General features: G+C 51.5%; 2 non-coding genes and 2 pseudogenes across 2 annotated transcripts; 2 read left to right on the top strand and 2 right to left on the bottom strand.

Moving 5' to 3' along the window:
• LOC108514152 (transmembrane and TPR repeat-containing protein 4-like) overlaps nucleotides 1-1,993 on the bottom strand; it is a 19,493-nt pseudogene extending 17,500 nt beyond the window's left edge.
• Nucleotides 1,658-1,730, top strand: TRNAV-CAC (transfer RNA valine (anticodon CAC)). The gene has a single exon. It is a non-coding gene; the product is annotated as a tRNA-Val (tRNA).
• A 101-nt stretch (nucleotides 1,994-2,094) lies between the features above and the next one.
• On the bottom strand, nucleotides 2,095-2,176 carry TRNAL-AAG (transfer RNA leucine (anticodon AAG)). The gene has a single exon. It is a non-coding gene; the product is annotated as a tRNA-Leu (tRNA).
• A 690-nt stretch (nucleotides 2,177-2,866) lies between these two features.
• LOC108514151 (forkhead box protein O1 pseudogene) lies at nucleotides 2,867-4,664 on the top strand (annotated as a pseudogene).
• The last annotated feature ends 1,289 nt before the right edge of the window (nucleotides 4,665-5,953 follow it).

Here is a 5,953-nt window from a genome sequence, read left to right as displayed (position 1 = left end):
TTTTTTTTTCCAACTAAACATAGACATCTTCTGTGACCAGAAGTTCTACTCCTAGGCATTTACCAAAAGCATATATCCATGAAGACTTGTGCACAAATGTTCGTAGCAGCGTTATCCATAATTGCAAAAAAAGAAAAATAAAAAAAACCTGGAGGAAGCCCAAATATCTACCAACAAGAAATGCAGCCTGGGGCCTGGGCAACATGGAGAGAGAGAGAGAGAGACACTAACGAGAGAGAGAGAGAGAGAGAGAGAGAGAGAGAGAGAGAGAGAGAGGGAGAGAGAGAGAGAGAGACACTAACCTGCAGTTTCAGCTAATCAGGAAGCTGAGGTGGGAACACAGATCCCCTGAGCCCGGGAGGTCAATGCTGCAGGGAGCCTTGATTCTGGGCCCTGCACTCAGGCCTGCGTGACTGGGCGAGAACTGATCTCAGAACAAAAGAAAGAGAGAGAGACAGAAAGAGAAAGAAAAGATAAGAAAAGAAAAAAATAAAAGAAGGAGGGGAAGGAAAGAAGGAAGGACGGAAGGAAGGGAGGGAAGGAGGGAGGGAGGAAGGGAAGGAATTGTGGGATACTATTCCGCAACTAAAAGGAACAAACTTAATCCCAGCTACTCGGGAGGCTGAAGCAGGAGAATCGATTGAACCCGGGAGACAGAGACTGCAGTGAGCAGAGATTGCGCCACTGCCGCTCCAGCCTGCACGACAGAGTAAGACTCCGTCTCCAAAAAAAAAAAGGCAGTGGGGCGAGGACAAGCTGCCGGTAAACTCAACAATGTAGAGGAATCTCAAAAACATTATGCTGAGTGAATGAAGCCTTACGCCAGAATAAGTGGAAGATAAATCACTATAAACTGGTAATACCTTTCTGGAGAGTAATTTGCTGATGTGTATCTTTAAAAGTTACAGAAATTTGACCCATTAATTCTACTAGATATTTCTCCTAAGGAAATCATTATGATGTTATACAGAGATTGAGCCACAAGGATAATCTTGCAATATTATTTACAGTTGAGAAAAAAAGAAAGAAAAAGAAACACCTGGTAACAATCCAAATGTCCCACAAGTGGCTGCTTATATAGGTTAGAGCTCTTCCAAACAACAGAACAATGAAAATGGCGTTGTAGAATATTTCCTTTCGCATTTCCACTCCATTTTCTCCAGGCCCGCAAGCTCCAGCTCCACACCCGAGCTCATGGCCTCCCATTCCCCAAGCAGCTTCTTCTGAACGTCCCCCTCTCAGAAAATGGTGCCAGCGCATCCCGGCTGTTCCACCCCCATGCCCACAGTCAACGCCAGACGGTTCCGCTGCCACTGAAACGTCTCTCTGAGGTCCCTCTACACCCTCTCTCGGGACTCCCATACGCACTGATACTACCACATCCAGCGTGAACACTTCCTTTTCCTGTTTCTTTCTTTGCTCGTTTTGGAGACAGGGTCTTGCTCTGTCTCCCAGGCTGGAATCCAGTGCTGCAATCATAGCTCAGCGCAGTCTCCACCTACTGGGCTCCAGCCATTCTCACGCCTCAGCCTTCCAAGTGCTGAAACGTCCTTTACCAAGCTCAAAGGGACCCACGGAAGCAGCTCAGAATTATCATGAGAAATAAAATACAGCCGTGTGTGCTGACTAATTATGATGGCAAAGACGAGACGAGCGGGTTTCCGTAGTGTAGTGGTTATCACGTTCGCCTCACACGCGAAAGGTCCCCGGTTCGAAACCGGGCGGAAACACTTCCTCCTACTTTTAACCCCATTGCTTCAAATTTATTGCACTGAAGACTAGAACACCCCACCGCTATCTCCACCTGGTTAAGGAGAAAAGGCTATCAAGGGTATTTAAACCATTGCCTTTCTGCCTCAATCATTGATTGGCACCTGGGAAGAACTGAACCCACCTCACTTGCTGTAGGCACCAGCCCGACGAACTCCCCACAAAGCCCGTCCCCTGGGTGGATGCACACTGCCAAACGGAATTCCCGATGACGAAGAAGCATGCCCCAGACAGTTTCCCGGGCCCGAGAAAGCGGGGGGGCCCAAGGGGAGTTCCTTCTTTTGTAACCCATGAAGGGGCAAAAATGGAGAAATCACAACAAACTGGCAGCGGTGGGATTCGAACCCACGCCTCCGAAGAGACTGGAGCCTTAATCCAGCGCCTTAGACCGCTCGGCCACGCTACCTCCCTTCTGCGGCCGCTCTACACCTTTTCCTTCCTTATACAAGACCCCCAAGGTCCCTGGGCCAACAAGGTGTTGGGGCGAATCCACAGGGCATCGCAGAACCACCGCCTTCCAGCAGGATTCGCTGGGCCAGAGGCACTGGCTGGGAAACGGCTCGACCAGCGCCCTGGAAGAAAAGATTCGCGAAGCGCAGGCCTCGGGATATGCTTTGGGGGCCACTCAAAAAGTCACCCACATTGGCCCTCTTCGGGGAGCCGGGGTGAGAGGAGGGGAAGCCTCCTACATTCTCACTTTAAAGAAAGATAAAAATAAATAAACCAGGGCAGACCCCGTCAGTTTGGCGGCCGCGTATTCCTGCAGCTGCGGCGCCGCACTCCACAGGCAGCTGCGCAGAGGACGCGCCTCCGGGGAGAGCCACCGCCGGTCCGTCCTTCCGTCCGCGGCCCAGTCCGCGGGAGCTCGGCGCCGGCTCTGCCCGGATCCGCCCTGGCCCGGGGCTCCCGCCCGCGGTCCAGTCCGCCCCGCGGACCCCGATCAGCCTCGCCACGCACGGCCCCGCCAGGCTCAGTTCTGGACTCGCGCTTCCACCGCCCCCGCCTGGCTCCCAGTTTCTTTCCGTCTCCCGCGGAACCCACCTAGTCCGAGCTAATCTCCGCCAGCTCTTCTCCCCATCCCGCTACGCCCCGTGCTATGCTCTCCCACTTCTTGCCTCGCCCGCGGCTTGGGGAGGGGACTGAAGGGGACCGGAGAGGAGGGGACCCCAGGGCCGAAGCGCCCCGGGGGACGGAGGTCTACCCGGTTTTCCAGCCGCTGCCCCGGCGGGAGTTCCGCGGGTCCCACGCGGCCACCTCCAGCCCCGCGCCGTCAGCGCGGACTTCATGAGCAACCCTGAGCCCGCTGGAGGACAGCGAGGACTTCCACTGACGCTGGGACGCCGCCCCCGGGGGCTGTGCGGGGACCTCCAGGGCCCGAGGCGGGCGGCCTGCACTCCTCGCTGCCGCAGCACCCATACGGGACCCCGCCACCGCCGGGCCGCTCGCGGGGCAGCAGCGCAGGAGCAGCTCGTCCCACCGCAACGCGTGGCGCAACCTGTCCCACGCCGACCTCAGCACCAGGCAGTCCAGAGCTCGACGGAGAAGCGGCTCGCGCTGTGGCAGATCTGCGAATGGATGGTCAAGAGCGTGCCCTGCTTCAAGGATGAGGGCGACAGCAACAGCTCGGCCGGCTGCAGTAATTCACTTCCTCATCTTCTGTTCCTACACAGCAAGTTGACTGGCGCGCAGAACGAAGGAACTGGAAAAAGTGTTCAGTGGATGCTGGATCCAGAGGGCTGCAAGGGTGGGAGATGTCTTAAGACAAGAGCTGCATCCATGGACAGCAACAGCAAATGCATTCAGAGCCTAAGCCGAGCTGCCACGAAAAAAGCACACCTGCAGTCTAGCCAGGGGAATGCCGGAGACAGCCCTGGACCCCAATTTTCCAAATGGTCTGAAAGCCCTGGCTCTCACAGCAATGATGACTTTGATAGCTGGAGTATATTTCGCCCTGGAACTAGCTCAATTGCTAGTACTATTACTGGGAGACTTTCACCCATTATAGCCTAAGGAGACGGTCTTGGAAATGGGGATGTGCATTCTGCAGGGTACCCGCCATCTGCGGCAAAGATGCCCGTACTTCACCCAGTCTGAGACAAGTAATCCTGAAACATGGAAAATTTTTGGGTGATCTCAATCTTATCTCGTCACCAACATCATTAACTGTGTCTACCCAGTTGGCACCTGGCACCATGATGCAGCAGATGCCATGCTACTCATTTGTGCCACCAAACACCAGTCTGAATTCAACCAGCCAGACTACAAAAAATAGATGTAGGGCAGGTCTTCCATGAGCCCTTTGCCCCAGATGCCTATGCAAACGCTCCAGGACCACAAATCAAGTTATGGAGCTGTGAGTCCACGTCTAACTGTGCAGCAGGACTCCTGGAGGACTTGCTGACTTCTGACTCTCCTCCCCATGACATTGTGACACCAGCAAATCCTGGGGTAGCCCAACACAACAGCCAGGTTCTGGGCCAGAATATCATGATGGGCCTTAATTCAGCCATGTCAGCCTATGGCAGCCAAGCATCTGGATACAAAATGAGGCATGCCAGCTCCCATATCCACCCTGGGCATGCTCAGCAGACTGCAGTTTATGGCTGTGCCCCGTCTCACATGGGAAAGACCACGCCCCACACGTCAGGTGTGCACCACCTGATCCCAGTGAAGACACCTTTACTAGTTCCTCTGCCCCACCCCATGCAGATGAGTGCCCTGGGCGCTACTCCTCAGTGAGCCACTGCAGTGTCTATGGCAGAATGAGCCTCCTCCACCAGGAGAGGCTCCCAAGTGACTTGGACGGCATATTCATTGAGCACTTGGACTGTGACATGGAATCCATCGTTCTGAATGACCACATGGATGGAGACACATTGGATTTTTCAGCTTGACAATGTTTTGCCTCAGCCAAAGCTCCTCACACAGTGTCAATGACAAGGACACATAGCTGCGTGTGAAGCTAAGAACTGGTGAGCATGCTACACTTAAAAGTACTTCATCAGCCAGGCACGGTGGCTCCTGCCTGTAATTCCAGCACTTTGGGAGGCTGAGGCAGGCGGATCATGAGGTCAGGAGATCCAGACCAACCTGGTCATCATGGTGAAACCCTGTCTCTACAAAAAATACAGAAATTGCTTGGGTGTGGTGGTACGCGCCTGTAATCCCAGGTACTCTGGAGGCTGAGGCAGGAGAATCTCTTGAACCTGGGAACCGGAGATTGCACCACTGCACTCCAGCCTGGCAACAGAGCGAGACTCCGTCTCAAATTAAAAAAATAATAATAATAATTCAGATTGTCTGACAGCAGAAACTGAGAGAAGCAGTCCAAAGATGTCCTTCACCAATTTCCTTTTAGTTTTCTTGGTTAAAAAAAATCATAATCTCCCTTTTTCCTTTCATGAGACTTGGCACCAAAGACATTTTTCCTGTGCAGGATGTTTGCCGGATGCATGCAGGTTATGTGCTGCTGTAGATAATAACCGAGCCATTGGAAATTTCATTATGATGAAGTGCCAAACTCCCTACACCATATAACTGCAGCAAAGACTTTCAGGTCCTGGTGTGCTTTAACTTTTGTATATAATACAAGCAGTAAATACAAATTGTGTGTGGTTTTAGATTTTTAAAATATCCATTTGGTTTAAGGAAAGTTTATGCTGCTGTTGTAATACGGTGCTGGTCTCGTCTTAATAAGTTACTTTTTTTTTTTTTTTCACACTACCTGTTTTCTACAGAACTGACAGATCACAAAGAACCGAATCTGCATTTTGCACCTCCACTGAACAACTTTGGACCTGTTCACGTTGTCACAGAATTCACATGAGAACCAAGTAGCCTGTTATCAATCTCCTCAATTAATGGACTTGTCAGACTTTCATAGTTATATGCAGAAGATTAAAGCTGGACCCATTTCTTGCACAATACACAAAAATCAACTCAGGATGGATTAAAGACTTAAATGTAAAACCCAAAACTATAAAAACCCTGGAATACAACCTAGGCAACGTCATCCTGGACATAGGGATGAGCCAAGATTTCATGACAAGACACTAAAAGCAATCGCGACAAAAGCAAAAATTGCCAAGTGGGATCTAATTAAACTAAAGAGCTTCTGTGCAGCAAAAGAAACTATCAACAGAGTAAGCAGACAACCTACAGAATGAGAGAAAATATTTGCAAA

This window comes from Rhinopithecus bieti, unplaced genomic scaffold, assembly GCF_001698545.2.
Source record: "Rhinopithecus bieti isolate Rb0 unplaced genomic scaffold, ASM169854v2 scaffold_33891, whole genome shotgun sequence".
Taxonomy (NCBI): Eukaryota; Metazoa; Chordata; class Mammalia; order Primates; family Cercopithecidae; genus Rhinopithecus; species Rhinopithecus bieti.
This window is presented reverse-complemented; position numbering and strand designations above follow the sequence as displayed.